Source organism: Pecten maximus, chromosome 2 (assembly GCF_902652985.1).
Source record: "Pecten maximus chromosome 2, xPecMax1.1, whole genome shotgun sequence".
Classification (NCBI taxonomy): Eukaryota; Metazoa; Mollusca; class Bivalvia; order Pectinida; family Pectinidae; genus Pecten; species Pecten maximus.
The window spans coordinates 29,108,933-29,133,123 of record NC_047016.1 but is presented as its reverse complement, the minus strand read 5'-3'; the positions used below and the strand labels follow the sequence as shown (position 1 = coordinate 29,133,123).

Here is a 24,191-nt window from a genome sequence, read left to right as displayed (position 1 = left end):
GTGTTACATGTATCCCTCTAGTTGGTATACTGCTATGCTCTTTCGAATTTCTAAATTTCTTTATTAAAGTATCATTAACTTGCTTGCCAATATGCTTTGTTTGATCTTCGAAAGGCATGATCTGTTAGAATTAGCGTCGGCTACCAAGAATCTCAAAACAGAATAACCAAAACCAAAGTATATTTTCGGAAGGCAATAATTAAATCTAATTGGTTTAAGAATTCATTTCGTAGAAATCGCACCTCACTGACACCAACCTACTCTAACAGTATTACAGTTGCGTTGTCAAACGCACGCCTCTAGTTTGTTTTAACTGACGAAATTAGGCTATCCTGGTATGGCAAATGCATTTTAAAATAGTTTTAGCATTTTTTTCAACCTCATATGTGAAAACAGTGATTAATGAAAGCTTTTATGATAAAACATTGTATGATTTACATTACATCTGACAATCATTTTATTTAGTGCAAATAACTTTTAATGGTTCTGTTGCATATTTGCTACAATATTATAATTTAGAAATGTATTTTCAGGTCATTTGAAATTTGTCATCATTTTAATTCATACTGGGACATTTATTTTAGATATCTTTCTTTGTTGCAGAAACCAAAATATTTTGAGTCAAGACAGAATGTTCATGTTAATGCTAAACTACAAAATCAATCACGTTAAAATACCATCATGTCATGCAAGATCTAGAGGCAACAGACAGGGCTGCCGTTTTAAAGTTCTGCTATGTTCAAACTTAAACTGTTTGAGTCGATTTGAAAATTCTTATATAGATCATTATCTGTGTATGATATATCAATTATTGTTGTGTTTTTTCTTACATACATTTGTATATTCATGCAGAAATTTAAAAACCTTGTTGTGCTTCAATCCAGGCCAACAGACAGTGATTGATATGAGTTTTTAACTTGTGACATTATTGTAAAATAATAATGTATGTAACATTACCACATTTTTATGCATTGATTAGTGTTGGCTGCTCTCGGATCTAGATTGAATTGTTGATATCGGGGATTTGGTAGACCGGAAATCGAATCGGCTTATATTTGATAGTAGGAACATAAGTAAATATGTACAATACACTATAACAAAATGCTTGTATACAGTGTATAAGATCATGTTGCCTTGACGAACGACATTTAATCTTTATGTTACACAATTTTTATATGCCTTTCTATTCACTGTATACTAGCATCTGGTAACCGTTCAATGCTAATCCATTTACGACGAGACAATGAATAAATATTGTATTGTGAAGTAAATACATATTGAAGTGTATTCCCAACTTTGACCTCACTGTTACTATTGTGCATACTCAGAAGAGGAAAGAGTGAAAAGTAACAGCAGATTAATCTGTGGACAGTTCTATTCAATAGAATATGATCAATAGCAAGTCAATATGAAAATCTTAAGAACAGAGCGATGGCGATGCCTATTTATCGTATATGTTCACGTTATACTGTTACCCCCTTTTAGAAGTTACCAATAACTACTGATACTGGAATCATTGTTCACGCAGCGGTTTTAATGAAACTCACAATACATATATGACGCAAATACCGTCGATTTCTTTTAGCGATGTGTATTTTTTTGTGGGCAAGTGTGTATGGTCAGTATTGAGCAGTTTTGAATTGTTGTTTTGTATGTGTTGATGTGTTTGTATGTTATTCACATGTACATGAGTTTTTCCCTTTGATTGCCATGTGAATTAAGTTTGTTTAATTCAAGTTCAGATGAATTAATTTCACGTTGCGAAAGTTTCTGTTCTTTTTGGTTTCCAACTTGTGACAAAAAGTGATCGTATGTGTCCGTCAATTCTAAAGTAAGGCATTCCTGAGAGGTCGAGTTGTCCTTTGCATTTTAGGAGACATTATGTCAGCATTCCTTTGATATCAAATACATGATAAACGTCCTGCTCTTCGATCTTTGGTCTAAAACCTAGCGGACATTAAGGCAATAGAATTAAATGAACGAACAGTTTGGGAATACTGCTTTATCGTGCATTGAAAACATTCATTGATTCTACAAACGATATCGTTTCAGTGGAATGTTTTTTTAATATGGTAGCCATTTTCGAAGGCACAGCAAAAACTGAATGTAATTCAAATTGAATTCCACGTATATTTCCATTGCGGTAAGGATCACGTTTACTTAGCGCAGTGGTAGAGGCCAATCATCCGACTTATGTAAAAGCATTAGTCATCTACAATGGAAGACCAACAACAAAGAAAACATTAATCTCAATCCCCAGCAATCTGCCGGTGAATGCATGACAGATGCTGTATGTAATTGTAAAGCTGTGTTTGTTAGGGAGGTATTACGTACATACATTACTGATCCCCCAAATGTGTCCTTCAATATGCTCCCATTTACCCCCATCGTCGACTCCTCTTCGGCGATATTTCTGGTATAGACAAACTAGCATCGACATGTAAAACAGGCGCATATCTGCCAAACGTCCAAAAATGCTAATTTCTTCTGAACTGACAAGATAAATGTTTTCCAAATATTTCCAAATTAGCTGATATTGACATTACGCATGCATACATTGGAAAATCTGCCAAAAATGAAGAGTACTAAAATAGGTTTTATTACTATGTATAGTAACATTATTGGTATACATTTAATTGAAAACGGAGAAGTCTGTGATATAAACGATTTGCGAAAGGTAAATAGTTCGCCTGGAATTTTTATATCGGCCAAAAGCTCAATATATTGGCCAGTTGTATGACAGTTGTATGACAGTTGTATGCCAGTGCTATATCCATATGTATGGATGCGTTACCATCAACGGAATCAGTTTAATGTTTTCTATGGTCTAAATCATGCTTACATGTTAAGGTAATTAAAGTATATCGAAATCGTGGGATGCTTCAATTAATATCTTATCCTATAACTTTAAACTTTTTATATTGAAATTAACTCGCATCTATCTAGCCCATCAACTGCTGTAATTTTGCGCGACTTCCATTGATAATTATGAATATCATTACGTGGCATATCGTGTATTAGTCGTGTTCTGGTTTTCTGCAGATACTACTTTAATTCAATTTACAAATGTCTGCATATCTCGACCCAAAACGATCTCTATAGTTGTATTTTTAGTATTTGTGATAAGAGGAATATGTTGGGAATGTCAAAAAGTCTTTTTCATTACTTTTAAATATCATAGACTGTATTGATTCAATCGCATTTAAACAATCTTCAACACATTTTATTATTATCTGAGTAAACTAGGTCCTTTCAGTCAGACTTGTCAAATGTGAAGGGTTCAAATATTTACAAAAAAAAACATGCTCCATTTCCATTTGTCCTGCTGTTAATTTGGAACCTGTTAAAACTGCTATGGAAACATCCGTAGCGACCCTCTGTACTGCCACTGGCAAGGTGGCAGTAGAAACTTTCTCGATCTGAAAGTTGTTTTTTTTTCTAGTTCTTCTGATTTAATGGACATGCATGCACAAACAGTTTATTTGAAGTTTATTAGTTTGCATATTTCTGAAAATAATTCTATTTACTTTTTTCGTAGCTACTTTATACTATTTAACACCAATGGAGCAAGGCGTAGAACAAACTTGTACTTTACACGAAAATACACTTTTCTTAGAAAATAATTATACTGAAGTATGATACACAATGATATTTCTCAATATTAACGTCACTTCGAACAGTTCTAATACTTCGCAGTAAATGAAATTATGTTTAAGATAAAAGCGAAAACAAAAAAGAACAAATCACAAAAAGAACAAAAATATTTCTGTTTTGTATAATTGCGATTTATTATTGATTACCTATCAACTGGCTATCAGAATTTAAATATATGCAGAGTACTTCCCTGACAAAGCAGACTGTTTGAAGGGTAAATTGGATGGAGTTGAGATCACAGTGCAATGGTAGAGACATTTATGGGTAATTTGTGTCACGACCAATGTGTACGGGCGAGTGAAATCTCTATCAAACTCTGTTATACCTCATGTATCAGGTGTCGCCTCTACACCCTATCTCAAATAGCCTTCTTTACAAAATTTTGCAGGAAATTAAATATCATTATTGATAAAAGTGGATGAATATTTTATGAAAATATATGTGACGGGCTGATATGATCATGAAATGCTGTTTTGCCAAATAGAACGAAGTGTATATACCCAGACCCGGCGTGCCAGATCTAAGGTGTGATACACAGTCATTAGAAACCCGATAGCACGTGCTCCGGTATATCGGACCAACAACAGTCGAGATGGAGGTTATTTTGTAAATATATGTGATATACAAACAGATAAATTCTCACCACGACCCCCTGTAAGTCGACTTGTCAAGTTTAAAATTATTTGAGTCTAACGTTTGTCCCTCACAGGGGAGATTTATCTCCCAAAACGGTTTTCTTATGTCTCGCTAGGTTGAATTAGCCCTGCTGAAACGGAGTTGTTAGGAAATTCCGAATGGCACTTTGACCAGCCAGCCGTAACGTTGAGAAGATAGTACCCCTGCTTTCCATTGGTGTGTGTTTGATGAATAGTTCACCATTGGCGGTCGATCTAATTCTTAATTTATCGACGCACGCAATTTCTTCAAACGAAATAGATAAAATAAACATTCTTTTAAAATCGTATTATGTAATACTTTATTTTGACTTACGGTATAAACTAAATTTTGATCCGAAATAGGATAAACGTGTAGCTGTCAGTCCCAATAAGTCGATGTTTTCTGTTCTTATGCAGGATTCCGGATCTGCCAATACCGTCTTCGTATCACTGGACTCAGAGTTTACTTTACCCCCTGAAACGGAGAGCACTTGAGCTGAATATTGGTAAGTATCCATATCATCTCTATGTTTAGGTTATACTATGGTATCGTAATAATGCTAGTGCGCCTACATGAGTGTCTAACCAATGGGCACATCAATAATCCACAGAAAAACATTCTCGGTTATATTAAATAGGATTCTTAACCATGAATAAGGTTAACGATTTGTTTTACATTGATATGTTTCAATAAATATTAAGGCTCTTATACAATTTACCATATATATCTAAGTTATGAAGTAAATGCACATACAAAGATAATGTTAATGACATTTAATAACGACTAATGTGTGCTCATGCACTTTAGTTCAAGGATATGTTCTATAAAATCAAATCTCTATTAATATGATCGTCGCTTGTTTCCATGCAAAGCAATAAAGCTTCATGACAAATTTCACTTCACAATTCCTTAAAATAAATATCAACATGTCATATTGTTAAACTAAGTTTCTAATCAAAACAAATTCGATGGGCTGTTTAGATATGTACATGTACAAAAAAAATAAAATCGCGAACATCGCATTATGTGGTATAAAGTAAAGTAAATAGATGTCGGTATTGCAAAAATTAAAAGGAAAAAGAAAAAGAAACACCAAACTGAGAATCCCTACATCAATAGACTATATTTGTCTATAATTCTAAAACTATTTAAAATGTAATTAAATGATGGTATATTGCCCAATTAGATAAACATTCAGTATTTTCGTCTACGGAAGTATAATCAAGTTTATCAAAACCAGTCAGTAAACAATTGTTTATGTCATACCAAAGACGGTATACCTTATGAATGATTAATCTATTATAAAGTTATGAGTATTCCACATAACAAAACACCAAAATATTCAACCTAGTGCTATCGTAGGTGATCTGTTTAAAGCAAGTATGCAATTTAAATACATTATCTATATTAACCTGCAATACATAGTAACGCATTACAGGTAAATTCGTGATACAGCATATTTATATTATATATTAATATATATGTAGCAATGTTATAATGGAGTATGTAAAAAAGAAGCAAATAAATTACGATGAATTTGATTTGAATTTAAATGTTATATTGAAGAATTAAGATACAATTGAATGCCATCTATTGCTTCACCATATGCGAAGTTGTTGAAACAGATTTATATATTTTATATATTTCTATAAAATATCAATAAGCTTTTAAAAATTTTAAAACAAACATGGCGGAATTAAAACATGGCGACGTTAATTTGATATATAAAATGGGAAAAAAAATCTCAAACAAGTAAGTATTTAACAAAATAAACTAATTCATAGAGAACGTGAACTGACACTAAGTAGAGTACATATATAAAACCACCTATTTATTTGATGATGTAGCGTGCGAGTGAATTGTTTCCGAACGGCTGTTTGGGTCGGTTTATCGTGATTGAAATGAACATTCTCGTGTGTAAAGCGACTATAAATGCCGTCATGGCGATTTATATGTTAATGGTGATTTATTACCACATCTTGGTTGTGATCCCACACACAAGACACAAAACGGCGGCCGGACTACAACTCGGACACCGCGACAATATTTCTCAATATAATTTTTTGACACAAATAGGGGTACCTTTATTTTTACAATTATCAGCATTATAAAATGGTAGTAAATACACACACACACACACAATCCACAGTTTACACATGAAGTTTATTAATAATTCTAGGAAACTACAAATATCATACATCTTATTGAGAAAATTCTGCCTTATTTCATTAAATCATTTATTCATAGTAGGTTTTCTAAATAAATGACCTATTGCATATTCGCGTTTAATAATAACACATTTAAAATTCTATCAACACCAACGAAAAAAAAGAGAAAAAAAAACATGTTATCATTAATTATGTTCAATTCTATGACATTAAGATCGGATTACTTTTTATGCCATTTCGGATCAATAGCTGTAGTAAGATTGAAAATAATTATCTAATGAAACTAACAACTTAAACTATTCACCGTTTAACGTTAACTGAAACTTAATATTTAACCGATAAAGGAATCTAGTTTTTAGTAACAAGAAAATTGAATATGTCTTGGATACTTCCATTTAATAACACAGTATGTAATAATCAAGCTTTATACAATGGGATCATCTTTGTACTTAAAAATAGCTACATACTGTTTAATGAAATCTTACGCAAATTATCTGTTTCTAGTAATAAGCATCCAGCGAATATTTGTTTGTTTGGATCCAGTACCTATATTAAACCATAATGTCGTTATTACTTACTAGACCCTATATGATATCATAATGATATAAATAATTATTGAATTTAATTTTGAACCGAAAGGTTAGTTGAAATATAAACCTTACTATTATTGAAAAATAAATCTTACATATAACTTTATTATTTTTTACGTGATTTCTAAAACCTTAAAACCTTAACATTATGTATGTACAATCCGTTCCTTGTTTTGTGATTTATTTTAACGATTTCGATTAATGTCGCTTTAAACATGAACACACATTGTCTATCTACATGAACCATCGGTGAGAGTAACGATTGCGGAAGAATAAATGAATTATTAGTGCCAAAATTGATACTAGCATTTCGATATATTTACGATATATGCTGATGGACATTCGTATCAATGACCCCCGATATATATGTTCTTACCATTATTTAATTCTCCGACATTTCTGACAATGCTTATGATATTTTTGCTTTGATACGGCATCAGTGTGATGCTGAAATCTTTAATGATGTGGTTTATAGAACCGCTTTCATTGACATATATATATTGTTTTACAGTATCATTAATCCTTGCCTGTCACTATATTCGCTTTCTGTCCGAAATAGAGATTAATTATGAGCTGTCAACGTATATCTTAGTTTATCTCGCGCATCAACTATGCATGGATTTATTTATAAATTCAAATATTATCATATTGACGTTTTAGACAACTCACACCATCTATTCATGTATGGCGTCTCTGCACGGTCAGCCAATGGCTATCTATTATTGATTATTGCTGTTTATTATACATTATTGATCCGCCATAGTGTTTACAATCGCCATTGCATGCGTTTCCATGGTTGCGAGTATGAAATCTATATCATCTTGTGCACTATGTTTATTTCACAAACGATGAAATTCTATTAGTCCGACAAGTACACCGGATCAATAATTCCGCCAGAGTCTTCACCGACCACGGTCCAGAATTTGTGATGGATACATGCCAGAGCAAGGCTGTTTACGGTTGTCTATATCAGGAGACAGGACCTGTCAAATCCAGAGGTTTCAGTGTGTTATTTCGAGTATACTCGTTGGCCCCAGGGCGATATACTTGTATTTTTATTCTGTCAAAAGTTATGCATGAATATAGCCTCAAATTTGTTCAGACGAGGTGTCTGAACTTGTTGTTGTATTTCATGAAAAGTAAATAAGTTTGATTGAGAGATTAGAGTAAGGCCTGGGGAGGATTTGACCGTGAATAAAATAGCGTATCTAGAGTATATACGTGTACTTCACTATGTAAAGATATTTTACAGAAATATTTAGGATAAATGCCATCACCAAATAGACATACATTTGATATAAATCATAATTAGTTGATGATTAAATATACTCTAAAATTACATATACCCATTTCAGCCCCATAGTTCATTATGTTGTTTGGTATCCTTTTTCCCCCTTACTGGAATTCCACTCCATGGCTAAATAAAATTACTATACTTTCTATATAAATTGTTTCAAATTATTTAGTGTATAGCAATACCCACGCAATCTTCCGAGGAAAGGTGTCATCGTGTCCTTATGTCATTAAACACAGTCAACCATCTTTAATTAAAATCTTATAATCCCTTTGAAGACCAATGACAAATAAGCACAGTTGCTGTGCATGCAATCTGGTCATTAATCTAACAGACACTTTGATTGGCTGCTGTATGCCAACAGTCTAATTGTAAAGCGTTTTAATTGGACTTAGCTGACGAAGCTCATTAGACTGATTGGCTGGGAGTCAACGCTTGGTATCCTCGGATACAGAGATATGATTCAGCTGGCAATCTAAGTCGTCACAATATATATTTTAGCTCATCTATAGTCACCAAATATTTGCGCCAACTGATTTCACCATGTGCGATTTTCGTCAGAAATCGGAGTCAAATCTAATAAGGGATACTTTTAATGTAATTTGTTTCTCACGTTACAACTATGACTATTAGCAACATTGAGAAAGGTAATAATCTGAATTAATTAGGAATATTGGAAATGAAAACCACTGTGTTCTGAACATATTGATCACTGAAAGGATAATAAGTTTAATTGTATTGTTAGTTTATCTACTGATATATTCTCAAATATATACTAAATGTACTGCAGGCTGAAATATGGTTGCTTCCACAATATGCATAAAATTTTAAAGCACTGTGTTTAATGTATTTACTGAGTTGAATACTTTGAAGAAGGCAAGGGAACACTGAAACTGATAATTAGAAGTTAACCTGTCCATACTCCTTATAACACAAAATGAAGTGAACAGTTTACTTTTGATTACTATTTAACAAAATTGTTTTTAAGAACGTACACAAATCATTTATTTCGTTCACTTATTGTAATTGTCTTAACCTCGTTTTAAATGTATAGGCGAAGCACACGGGACAATAAATCTGAAGGACTTTGTTATAGATTCATATTTATATCAATTGTGAACTTGCGTCATTTTCACTCTTTATGCGTTATGAACTAGCATACCAAGCATTGCCATTGGTGCCTCAGATACAATATTTCCCATTCGCTTCTTATCTACCATTTGATACGTTTTACCATTGTTATGCATATACTGTGCATGTGTTGTGTTTGTGATATAGCAAACAAACGAATGCTTATCATTCCCAACAAATTAAAACTATACTCACCTTGATATAGGAGGAACTCATGGGATTATATATTTAGATATTGACAATTAAGCATGAACATACACTGGAATAGCAGTGTTATGATCACAATGTGACACTGATTCAACCTTCGTAGCCTCTTCATCAGAATGATCACTTATACAATTACCCAAACGACGTAACAAGTTAACTGCATTGCAGGGACTAAAGTGACGCTATTAGGGAGAAATGAGAGGTATCCCAGCTTCTAAGTGGGAGGACTCTCTTACTCCTAGTAGGTTACATTGTTATTTACAGGGTTGTCATAATGGACACTCCTTAATATCAGAGTACATAACTTTTTATAGGGTAAATCATACTGGATACTCATTACAATCAGAGTGCATATATATTTATAGGGTAACAATAATGGATACTTCTTACTATCAGAGTACATAGCTAATTATAGAGTAATCATAATGGATACTTCTTACTATCAGAGTACATAGCTAATTATAGGGTAATCATAATGGATACTCATTACTATCAGAGTACATAGCTAATTATATAGTAATCATAATGGATACTTCTTACTATCAGAGTACATAGCTAATTATAGAGTAATCATAATGGATACTCCTTACTATTAGAGTACATAGCTAATTATAGAGTAATCAAAATGGATACTTCTTACTATCAGAGTACATAGATTTTACAGGGTAACCATAATGGATACTTCTTAATATCAGAGTACATAGCTAATTATAGAGTAATCATAATGGATACTTCTTATTAGAGTACAGAGTCATTTATAGGGTAGTCATAATGGATACTTCTTACTATCACAGTACATAGCTAATTATAGAGTAATCATAATGGATACTTCTTACTATCAGAGTACATAGATTTTACAGGGTAACCATAATGGATACTTCTTAATATCAGAGTACATAGCTAATTATAGAGTAATCATAATGGATACTCCTTATTAGAGTACAGAGTCATTTATAGGGTAGTCATAATGGATACTTCTTACTATCACAGTACATAGCTAATTATAGAGTAACCATAATGGATACTTCTTACTATCAGAGTACATAGCTAATTATAGAGTAATCATAATGGATACTCATTACTATCAGAGTACATAGCTAATTATAGGGTAATCATAATGGATACTCATTACTATCAGAGTACATAGTTAATTATAGGGTAATCATAATGGATACTTCTTACTATCAGAGTACATAGCTAATTATAGAGTAATCAAATGGGTACTCCTTACTATCAGAGTACATAGATTTTACAGGGTAACCATAATGGATCCTTCTTACTATCAGAGTACATAGCTAATTATAGAGTAATCATAATGGATACTTCTTACTATCAGAGTACATAGATTTTACAGGGTAACCATAATGGATACTTCTTACTATCAGAGTACATAGCTAATTATAGAGTAATCAAATGGATACTCCTTACTATTAGAGTACAGAGTAATGTATAGGGTAATCAAAATGGATACTTCTTACTATCAGAGTACATAGATTTTACAGGGTAACCATAATGGATACTTCTTACTATCACAGTACATAGCTAATTATAGAGTAATCATAATGGATACTTCTTACTATCAGAGTACATAGATTTTACAGGGTAACCATAATGAATACTTCTTACTATCAGAGTACATAGCTAATTATATAGTAACCATAATGGATACTTCTTACTATCAGAGTACATAGCTAATTATAGAGTAATCATAATGGATACTCCTTACTATCTTACTACTTATTTACAGGGTATTCGTAATGGATACTTCTTAATATCAGAGTAAATAGTTATATCCAGAGTAATCATAACGGGTGCTCCTTAATATCTTACTATTTATTTACATGGTATTCATAATTTATACCCCTTACTTTCAGAGTACATAGCTATTTCCAGAGTAATCATAATGCATATTCCTTACTATCATAGACTTAAAAGCTGGTGTATATTAGTTATGAAAACGGATCCACTTTATGAACGATGGTTATGGAAATGAATTTACAACAGTCGCTAACTAGATATGCAAAGTGGCCTGTGATGTAAGTACAAAACATGTTATAATTAGGAAAGCACCACGCTACAATATAGTCACCTCTATAAAGAAATACGATTAACCCTAGCCTATGTGCATAATGTATATACAAATCGTTAAACCTGTCTATATACATATACATACACATAGCTACGTTCAATCTACATATTCATATTGCTTGCAACACAAGATATACTAATCTACTATACGGTACCTTGTTAACAATCTACAATAAACGTCATACATCATTCTACAGAGGCGCGATATATATCAATGACATCAGACAATATCTATTGATGCGGGTGTACAGATACAAAACGAAGACATTGAAAACAAACCATAATTTTAACTGAAACTGCTTAAACGAGGGAAAGGTGTTACCACAATATTTACTAACGTATTCTATGGCCAACTTTGCACAAATAAAAGAGAACTATTCAGGAAGGTCAAGTGGCTTCTACTTCATCAACAACATATTCACGTACATCTAAGCCTTATCTAGTGATACCTATGTCCTTTGAATTAGAACTTGGGTGTTGAGAATTGATAGAGTAACCCCCGGGCTAGACTGGCCACCAGACCCTAAGTTTTTTGTTAAGAATTGCCAAGCTAAATTCTAATACCAGATTATCTGCCCCTAGTTTGAAACTTAGTAGAATCAGACATATCCTAGGGATCAAAATCATAAAGCTCAATTTTATTTATAATTTTAATATTCTAGAGACAGGGGGCAGTCTACCCCCGGGCATACTAACGCGCACCGTCTAACTTAATATCTGACAGTCAGCAATAATTACCAATAGTTCTATAAGTACCAGACTATATGAATTATGTATTTTCGAAAGTTTTTCATAAAATGAATGGACATCAAACAAGATAATTGAGTTCGATTATACAAATAAATGTCACAGAACTATTTCTACTTACAAATAATTGCTAAAATATCAAATAATGCCAAGTATATATGAATCTCGCTTTCTGTTTTCTTTTTATGCCATATTGCATTTGGTGTTTGTATTTAATTGATTGTCAGTTAGGCCAAAGGTAATAAAAGAATTGAGAAATGAATGCAGCATTGGATAACATTTTTAATCGATTTGTAATGTTTTCACTTATTTCTGTTCACTTGGTTTTCTAATGATGACGTAGGAAATAATATTCTTATTCTTACCCTATAATCTATATTGTTGTTCCGGTTATGTGTGTTTCATTTCGTTATCGATAGGTGAAGGGGGCATTTAAACGTTTGTTTTGCATGTAAATCATAGTATAAAATATGTATACCCTTAAGTGTGACCTGACTAATGCCTTTATACATTTGCCACTTTGTTATCAATCGCTTTAAACTCTTAAAAGTTAGGAGAGTTGTATTATTGTAGAACACTGATTGGGAACCCAATGTCTGTTTGATTGGCCATCAGCGTAGCTATTAAGTTGATTGCTCTATACACGTCTTGGCGCGCCTTATGATAGCTGGCCTGACAGTGTTTGCTTTAGCCCTAACATCTTGCCCTTCCTTACTTGGAATTAGCACGATATCCCCAATCGATTGTAATTGAGAAAAACAATCAGTCTGTTTTGCCAATTTTCACCACAGAGCGTCGAAAATATTTGTCAATTGGCTCACAGAGCTCTGTAGGTCTATTGGGATATAGTCGCAACACGCATCATAATATCCACAGATCTGGGGCTATCGCGCGTCTGATACAGTTCCGAAAAGACGCATCATAATATGCACAGGTCTAGGTCTGTTTTTGGGTTTAATACAGCTCCAACAAGACGCATCATCAGATTCACAGGTATGGGTCCATCGCAGGTTTACTACAGCTCCAACAACACGAATCATGATATCGAAAGGTCTGGGTCTATCGCGGGTCTTACAAAGCTCCTTCAACACAGAAGTATACTATCAAATATGTGATGTTCGTGGACACTTTCCATCGTGGTTTGTAGTCATCCCTTGTCACATGTGATGGTAAAAACTGGATAGTTTGTAGAAAAAGCAAAGCGTAGACAGTTTTTGGGGTACCATATAACTTACAAAATGATAATTTTATAATACATTTACTCGCACTTACATTCTACAATCCTAATACATCCATTATGTAGCCTGAGACAGAAACTTAAATTGACTACTCCGCTTTTATGCAATTATCCTTGGATAATGCTTGACACTAGTCTACAAGTTAATCAATGTTTAGAGCTATACACATTAATGTCCCTCTCCTTTCTTTTAAAATTTTACTATATTCCTATGTATGGCAGTAAAATGTCGGTATTGCATATCATCTGCCAGTGATAGGAATTATCTAAGGTAACATTTATTGTAGAATTTTCAATGGTGGTTCATTTATTGGAAAATATCTCATTTTCTAGGTAATATATAGCTCCAGTGTATCATCACAACCCCATAGCAAAACAGATGTACAAACTAGTTGTTTTCGTAATGAAATGACATGTTGCAATTGAGTTTTGTTTTGAAATTAACATAGGCTGTGTCTTAAACATAACATTGAGGATGTTTGTCAGTTTGCGGTGTCACAGTGACGACCGGCATTTGTGTACCCAGATCCTTGTCTAGGCATTATTCCTGTGCTGTTCGTAGGAAGTATTGTCTCCAGCCTCATACCACTCATGTGCTTTCGTCTCTAAAGTGTGACCTAGTTTAGCATCAAATGTCACTTGACAACATGAAGTTTTCAAGCAGACGACCACTGCACGTGCGCTCGTGAGCATCATCAATCATTATGCACGTGCAGTTGTTGTACCCGTCTTGAAGCTCTTTGTGATTTAGAACTCGTTGTCTACAGTTTTAAGTACAGTTGAGTTGCGACAATAGTTTTTTTTCCAGATTCGACATCTTTAGCTTGATATCTGTCCATTGACGTCAGTGCTTCATTTGCTACTTCCAGTTTAATTGTTTCGTGTTCATCTGAGCAAAAACTAATAACATGAACGTGCATTGCAGGAGAATAAACGAAATGCATATTAACAGAATTCTGTGGTCAGGGAAAACCTGGGTTGCATTCAGGATGGTTTAGAGGCCAAAAGTAGTCTATGAAGACAATCTCACTTATTCGCATATCCGGTTCATTGCAAAATGATGTCTGAGACAATCATGTTTTCTTACGTCAAGATAATGAATTTTCAACACACACATCAAACAAAATGTGTGCACTAAAGTATCTGCAAGAGGTTCTTAATGTTTCAAAACCAGAAATTTAGATACTGATATTCTTATTACGAGCCCAACATGGGCTTAACTTACTACTTAGTCTTATTAGCGAACCATTCAAGACTTTTCTTAGGGATGTCTTTAGACAACCCCTCAAGATAAAAACAAAAATAAAAACAAACAACATAGTGTATGGAAACATGAATGCAACCTATTTTCCATGTTTCCTGACAGAAGGGCATATCATACCACACAGGCGGGAAATATGAAGTAAAACATATCACAATAAAAACTAGGATTTTATCTGATGCTGTCGTAATCATTCGGAGAACGCTATGAAATGGGTGAGGTGATATACACTAAATGACACCAAGGTCCGGAAATGACCTAAATGATAATATATTCAAAATACACTCGGTAACATATAAGCTCGTGTAAAATCGGGAACATGCGAAGTATGCTGTATAGCATCTTTTGTAGCTGACACATGCCGCATAAGTGGCTTACAATACGTCCCAAATACGCCGGCCATGAACTCAAGAGGTTCGCTATTCGTTCATTGTGCTAGCCATATTTGTCCGTATACCTGTGTTCACCCTATCGGGACACAGTTTAGCATATCCTTTTACGGTGTGTCAGCCTAGTCACCCGATTACACTACTACGAATCAATTCCGAATTATCCATTCACGTATCTTGCATTCATTAATAACATAGACCCTCTGACTATCGCGATCCAGTTTCCACAGAACACTCCATTAGATTTGGCATTTTATTCTCTGTTAAAATTCAAGTAGTTCTCGTGATAGGTTTGACAAACCTAAGATCTACTTTTGCATATCTTTTATCTCGCCTTTGTCTCGCGAGAACGAGATTCAAAAAGGGAGGGGTAATTTACATCTGAGTTAAACTGAAGAGGTGCCTATCTTTTATTTTCATTGTCAAGATATGGAGCAGGGTCATTGAATCAGGAAAGTCGGGTCGTATCAATGTCAGATACATCAAGTTCAAGTGTTAAAACTGTCTAAATAGATAGTTTCCCTTAACCGACCAGACAGAAAACTAACGCGAGGCTACAACTTCCCATGTGCCTGTTGTCAAAATTGGACCAACTCCTGTAGCAAGGAGTGACTCTTCCCAATGCAGAAATCAATCAGCAGAGTAAGATTAAATCAGATAACTTCTAGGACATGCATACTTTCCAAAGCTCTATGTTGATACACTGCAATGTATGATATCGACTATTGCTTAATGAAAGAAAAGACAAGAATTACTATTGTTATTGTTCTGCATGATAATAATTATATCACCGCCGTTTTGATTTCAAATATACCAAGGGCATATCATGGTTATTATTCAGCTTAATATGATGGAATTGCAATATTAACAAACTAGTGTAATATAATAGTTACTGGGTACACTTATGACCTGAACCCTGTTCACCTCGGACAGATATGTTATTAATTTCTAATGCTTTATCCTTGTGATCCCATCATTTTTTGTGGTTTATGTTTTTGTCGTGTCATGCTATTGAGTATATATCCTGACTTCGAATCCACCCAATGACGATGTGGAATCTGACTCCCCAAAATGGATATCATTAAATACAACACAATGGTTATACTTGACAGTTGTCATATAACTGATTCCTACAATGATAATAGTATCTAGATAAGCATTTCGTCTCTCTTTTTAAGAAATGCAAACTAGAACCTATTATTTGATTTATATTATTAAATATATGTCTCACTGACTGTTGATATCATCGTATAATGTCACCAACCAACTTCTGTACCAAAAGAGGACTGGCTAGGACAATATTAACCTCACCATTGACAGCAAGTAGTCAGATGTTTAGTTGCTACACGCGACTTTAAAACGTTTTGTTATGTGGAATTAGAAGATGACAATAACAAGCTTTCTAATCCATGATTAAAACTGCTTCAAATATCACTGGGAGGTTTGTTTATTTGTTTGGTTGTTTGTTTTGGTTTTTTTTTTTTTGTCTAATCAAATATTGACATACCTAATGGTGGGTAGTTATTAATGATCTGACCCTTAAAGTTTTATAACAAGGTATCACAAGATATTAGTCATAAATATTCATTCTACATGATGACGTAATCAATATGTTACGTCACATGTTTCTCATATTCAGCGTTAAATAGCATTATAGCCAAGAGATTGTTTTTCTTGAATCAAAGTTGTTGAATTTCTTTTGGATGTCATGGTATCTCCAGACGAAATAATATCTAACCCTAACCAAGGGCCTGCGTCTGATTCTTTCTGTTATAAAACCACGTGTCAAAAGACATGAACTTTGTACTTTATATGTATCTGCTTGTGACCCGACACAGACAATGATATTCGGTTAGGTGTTGGGTACATGGTTTTGTATACCACAGATACATTAGAAGGTTCCTATCTGGACAGACACTTTTGTTATATGTGGCTAACTGTCTATTAATATCGATATACTACTTGGTGATACATAATGAAAATATATCCTTGTAAAATACGACGGCAAAGGGATAATAAAGCTTAGAAATGATTAAAAACCAAAAGCATTTATTCGTAGCGGGCGTTTAATGCGAAATATATGTTAACAGAAATGTCGCTAACTGAAATTCACATAAATTTTCAGATATGAATGGAAAATTTATCATGACACTTGTCAGTTCAAAAGACGCCCAATTCATTAGGATGCTATATAGGAGGTAAATGTTTTGTACGATCACACGCCTTCATACCACGGCATGCATGGTCAAGTAGACGATACTGAAAAGGATATTTTTACGATGTTTGGAGCAAAAATTTTAAATGCGATTCTTTGTCTTTTTATCTTGAAATCAATATCATTTTTGATGAACAATTTATGAAAAAAAAACTTTTGATGGAGATCTGTATCGAATTTTCGCCTCTTTAATTCCATTTTAAAGTACTAATTGGTTATTCAAATAACATTATTTCAAACAGATATCAAAGTATTTGTTAATCAAAAGGTTTGATAATTTGTTCTCCAAGTCACACGATTCTTTCTTACCAATTCATCGTTAGTTTGGCTACTTTTTCAAATATTCGTTTTGAAGATTTCTATTCTCAGTCTGGTAAATGAATAAATTTGAAGAAGGAATAGGTTGTGTCATTAACTTTCTATTATCCTTAAGAATCTATTCCATTTCAATGGGTCGTAATGCTTTGAAGACGTTTGGTGTGTAATAAGCAAAATCTTTACGTATACTTCTAGCGATAATCCAACCAATCCATTAGCAAGGTCACAGATTGTTAGCTTGAATAATATTTGCATTGTATAAGTAGATTTTTGTCAATACTTCCGACATTGGCCAGATCAGTTGGAGTCAATTGCGCTCGTTTTTTAACCTTTTTTGTGGGGTTTTGAACAATATATTTAAATATTTCCTTTAATGCAATATGTGAAATAAATTATTTTCCAGTGTTACAAATATTGTTTGTTGACATCAGATTGATTACTTCATAGTCATGACATGATGTGGAATAGGTCGTTAAAATAAATGGTTACATTTTTTTTCTATTCTAAATCAATGGTTACATTTTTTTCTAAAAAAACTAAGCTACTACAATGTTTATTCTACAATCAGCACACTAAACTAGATATAAATACTGCATTTCACCCCAAACTTTCCACCCTGAGTCTGGCCGCCAACAGCTAAGTTTTTTGCGAAGAATTGCCCAGCTTAATTATAATACTAGATTATCTCCCCCTAGATTGAAACATACGGTCCCCAGAATCAGACATATCCTATTGAGCAAAATTATAAAGCTCAATTCTATTCATAAATTTGATATTTTAGAGACCATCACCCTATGCAGTTTTACTAATATCGAATGCTCTATGAAATTTAATATATATTATGTTAATATAATATTCTTCAGATCTATTGAATATCTAAATGGCATCCATGACTCTTTGAATTATAACTTTATTTACCCATCTATTAACTGGTCTATGATGTAAATATAAACAGTATGTTTCAGTATATTAATTATTCATCACTATATAAAAATATAAATGTTTCCATCGTTATATGAAGAAAATCATTGCATAATCGTCGTACTTACTGGGTCATTTTCCGTAATTATTGAAAAATAATGCAAAACATGTAAACTGTGTCATATGAAGAAATACATATATACTGTTACATATATCTACACATATATATCACTAGACATGGGGTTATATGTTCTCTAGTATATCACTGTATATCCCATCACCAGCATCGCACTTCGGTGATCAAAATATAGTAAACTGACACCGCGCTGACAAGACGTTTTTTCACTGTGAATTCCATAGTGATGTCTTCTGGAGCCAGAACTACACCCCTAGCTATACAAGGATTGCGTCCCACAAGCTTTTCATGCTTGTTAATGTCGTGTCGTAATTGTTCACTTTGTAAACAAACTGTAAACAGTTATGGCAAATGAATTCAAAAGAATCTCAACGCTAAATATCTCTTAAATTACTTATAAACATGTACAATATAAGATATATGGTACGACAAAGACAATGAATTTCCATTCCCGCGTTAGAGGCACTGGAAGGTGACAATACTTTACTGGGAGAATCTTTGCATCTTCACCTGACTGTGTGTATCCTATTCCACGTCAATGTCACACGTGTTTTCACAACCTGACAACGTGTTTACTGAGAAAACACCGCTTTGACTTGCGGCTACCTCAGATTCTAACTGCTTCTATTGTATTTCTGTTTTCATAGTGGCTTTCTGGTGACTCTGTAAACTCGTGTTAACACGGATACGAATAACAACACACTACAGACCTGTCCTCTGTACAGACCGTGTAGTAGGGTGTCAACAAGGTACAAAATCACCAGTATTGCACCTTAAGCCAGCATGACATCCACAGTATGCAAAATGTCACCAGACAGTCTTCCCTTACAGTAGAGATGATCTGCTGGTCACAGAATGGTTCACACAGAGCCTTAACCTACACATTCATACTTTATAACGTGATTTGTCGACAGTTTCCATTTTAGGGCAAAAATGAAAGTATACTTCAGTTGCCAAGGGAAATGTACAGATAATAGATTAAGCTTTATTGTAATAAGATGTATTGCCATATCTGCTGATTATGTAACCCATTGCGGCATCGTGATTTTGGCTGAATCGATCTTTTTAATCTAAACATGCTTTCCTGATCTATCATATTCGAATAGGATTTGTGTTTAAGACAGATGCATATTTTTTTTTTTTTTTTTTTTTGAAATAGTTGAACAATATACATCAACCATTGTTACAACAGTCGAGCAGTTGGCGAAAATATGTAAGGTGAAATCAATACTGGAGCATACATACAACATTGAATATGTGTGCCAAACAGATTTATCTTTTTGAAGGCGCACATGAATGTTACTGCAACCAATCACCAACGAATAGCATTAATTTTCTATATAAAATCCCTCGCGAGTCAGAAGTTTATTACCCCGCGTTCACAATTGCTTTGATACTAGGGAGGCTTTTGAGAGCTTAACATCTGCTAACCTGAGAGAGAAAAATACATACTACAGAATTCGATTTGTATTCATTGTATAAACTTCAGATCGAATAGTCCAACCTTTCAAACAGAATCTACAACAAGATACAGTCATTGTGTCGGACAAGGGGGATGTGTTAAAATGGAATTGAACATTTCACATAAAATGTTTCGAAAATTGACATACTTGTCACGTAAATGTCGAATTTCAACAAGCAATTCACGTCCACTTCAATCTTAGATTATTATTCTTCTAAAACGTCAAGATCAGATAGATTAAAAACATAACAAATATACGTAAACAAATATTGCTATAAATAAAATAAAAATTGATAAAAAAAATACTACAATGATTCTAAAAAAACTATCATCATTAATTAAGTTTTTCCATATATAAATCTATGTTCCTTCTGAATGTTCATTGATAAATACATAATCACATACCAAACAATGAAAAGTATAATACATGTGAAATCATTATAGAAAAAATTACATTAATTAAATGTAGTATGTTTAGAGATACGTTATGTAAAAAAAAACTATTCACAAAAATGTAATATATAAATATCAAAAACATTTATTTTTTTTAATGTTTTATGTGTCCTAAAGTTGTTAAAAATGAACTCAGTTGATCTTTTTAGCAAAAATACAATGTTCATACAAATGAATAGGTTCTTGCAGAATTTTAAACTAGGATAAAATTATATTAAAATGTAAAATAAATAAGAAGATAAATAGCATGACGTTGAAAAAAAGAGAGAAAAGAAAGAAAGAAACGTACAGAATATATTACATTTCTATTGTCGATAATTCATGTTGACCAAGCGAGTGAAAAAAAACCCATATATTATTGTATTGTTAAATATGAAACGGTAAACGTAATTTATTTTGATTTAGCGTTCATCCTACATACTCTTTCTGTGATAAGTTGTTAGAGTACGTTTATCATCAGAAACGATGTGTACTTTAACAGGGAAATTTATGCAATGTAGACATTGTGTGAAACGTACGCGGGGATGTTATCTGTAATCGTATTCTTTTGATTGTTGAACCGTTCGGTGTTTCTCTGATTTCGAGCGGAAATCTTTCAGAAAGGGCGATTTATAAATACTCTTTGTAAACACTGACGGGCACTTCATATTCAAATCACTAGTGTCCACAGCGCTCTGTGTACATACCATATATACGTGTTAATTAACAAAACAATTAACACTAAAATATGGTTAAGAATATCCAGTTATGTGTATTGGACTTCAAATGTTAAATATGATATTGTATTAATATCAAAATTTACAAAATATAAACAATTATTTAGACTCCATTGAAGGGTTAAACATTTCTAAGCAAAATTAAAACATAAGCATGTTTTCATTTTGATTTACCGAGTACGATATACCTGAATAGGTGTCCCATTTAACACTAGCTAAATATAAGGGTTTTTTCTGGGGATTTTCAGTCACGTTCGGAGGTAAATTGACTCAAAGCATATCATCGCTTTAAATATATTTTATGGCATGAACCACACATGAATAAAATATCATAGGTATGAACACATGGGTGGTTGAAAATGTTCACGTGATTAATGTATTTTCCTCCTCGTTATATGATGCTAAAATATTATTGTCCATTAACATTTTGTATGCCTGCTCCCCTCTGTCTAGAGAATGATTCATGTGTGTTTTTGTCAGAAAAATCTAAGATAAAAAAATGTACATTAGTGCAAATTTTTCCAAAGACTTAAAATTAAATACGCTGATACCATTATAATGCAAGCCTATATATTATAGAACTCTCCCTAAACTATTGCGTAAATTACAAATAAAACGAATCACAATTTAAACACACACATATATACTGTATATATAGTTCATTGTAGTGTATTTACTGTTAGATATTCAACACACATATCAGAACAATGTAAAAAATAACATTACCTTCTTATAACCTAATTCTGTGATGTTCTGCATAAACCAACGGAAACTTCCGAATTTATAAATAAATGTCGTAGTTTTTCAATGCCATTTGCACACCACAACGATAATCCCTGAATATTCAACTTACAACCAGTTCGTTTTGTTTCCGAACGCAAAGTAACGACTCTGTGTTTCGTGCCGGGATTTCAAAACCATTGACAAACGACCTTTTGTTATATTAATTTATCAATTCTGTCAGATGTCAAAATAAAAATGCACAGAATAAAACCTACAAACATCTTAACGTTGCGCTGCTCGTTCATCGACAAACGATGGATTGTCACTTAGCAGTAGGGAAGCAATTCAGAACCAATTGTTATCTCAGCTTTGTGGCAATTATTTTCCAATTTTTACAAAGTTTGCATGAGAAGAGAACAGATAGAAAAAGTAGACCCATTCATGGCAAATGATAGATGAGGGCCATCAGCTGAGAGACGGTGCTTATACGGTACATATAAGGAACGGGGTGAAATGTATCACTCTGTAGGACGGCCAGATGTACTTCGGCTTGTGTTCACGGAAACTCAGTACTAGCTAAGTTGGGCATAATTAAATCAAAAATAGCAATGCACGGACTGATTATTCATGGATGAATTAGAAAGTAACGTTTTATATATAGTTTTAGATAAAAAATAACTAAGAGTTTTTGTCATGTATTCTATTGAATATGTCACGTGTTTTCGATATCCCATTGTCTAATTTAAAGAGAATACTGTAATATGTGCATTTGTGGAGACTGAATTCTCAAAATATAGTATTCCTGTTTTTAATGTACATGGTACTTTCCATTTGTTACTGTATAAATAATCCAACACGGCACGCATTAAATACAAGGACCAGAAATTCATCCATATTTACACCTCAAATTACTTAGCAGAAATTAGCCTATTCTCTGTTTCCTGTCGAAATTATAACAAAAAAAAAAAAAAAAAATAATAATAATTCTGCAGTTAATTCACCAATGCGCATTAAGCATATAGATAGCACCTCTGTATATATATACTTTTTTTATACTGCTATATTTTTCGACATTTCAAATTTGCAAATTGAAAACAAAAATATTAAAAAATGTGTTTATTGAAATTCGGTGAATAAGTATCACATTTTATCAAACATACCGCCTATTATACACAGATACCTATTTCATCATCATCGTTTTTGTGCTAGCATGTACAATCTTACGTAAGTATGTTTGTTCGACAGGTGACATTATTTCATGTGTGAAGATTTAGATGAATTATATTTTGTAAAATACAAGTTTAGACATAATTTTCTTTTATAATGAAGATAATATTAACATATTAATCTTTGAAAATATTTTTTTATTTCATTTATTTATCTTATTTTCAATTTACGTGCCAGTATTGCATTGATTATTCCATGCTTATTACTAACTATATCAGTGCCTCATGAGAGTTCTTTACCACTATATGTTAAAAGATGCGACAATGGGCGTCGCAGTTAATTAACGGAATGTAATTAGAGTTATTCCCCCTTCACCTTCTATTTAGCTAATTTAGTTACATTCACGTGGCTATGTACAATCACAGTACCTACCACACAGTAGTATACGTAGGTTATAATATGAATTTATCGCACTGTATATGTACTATCTGTGGGGTCTTCTTTGTACAGAAACAACAACAGAGATGTGCACTCTATAGATACATTTTTTTTTCTTTTTGCATTAATTCTTTACGATTTGCTCATAAGTTGAATATTTTTGAAAATTTTATGCATTATTAGAAAAATGAAACTGAATTAGCCACATTATTAAATTAT

The 24,191-nt window shown here is 33.0% G+C and overlaps 1 protein-coding gene and 1 long non-coding RNA gene across 2 annotated transcripts in view; one reads left to right on the top strand and one right to left on the bottom strand.

Annotated features, from left to right (window-relative positions):
* Positions 1-4,605: 4,605 nt before the first annotated feature.
* Positions 4,606-22,514, bottom strand: LOC117321754. The gene is made up of 2 exons (XR_004531406.1): positions 22,371-22,514; positions 4,606-4,785 (listed from the first exon to the last, which is right to left on the bottom strand). It is a non-coding gene; the product is annotated as an uncharacterized LOC117321754 (long non-coding RNA).
* Positions 4,729-24,191, top strand: part of LOC117321753 (homeobox protein HOX3-like) — a 44,831-nt gene continuing 25,368 nt past the window's right edge. Inside the window, exon 1 of the mRNA XM_033876269.1 lies at positions 4,729-4,816. The gene's annotated coding sequence lies outside the window, so the exon portion shown is untranslated. The remainder of the gene's footprint in view (positions 4,817-24,191) is intronic.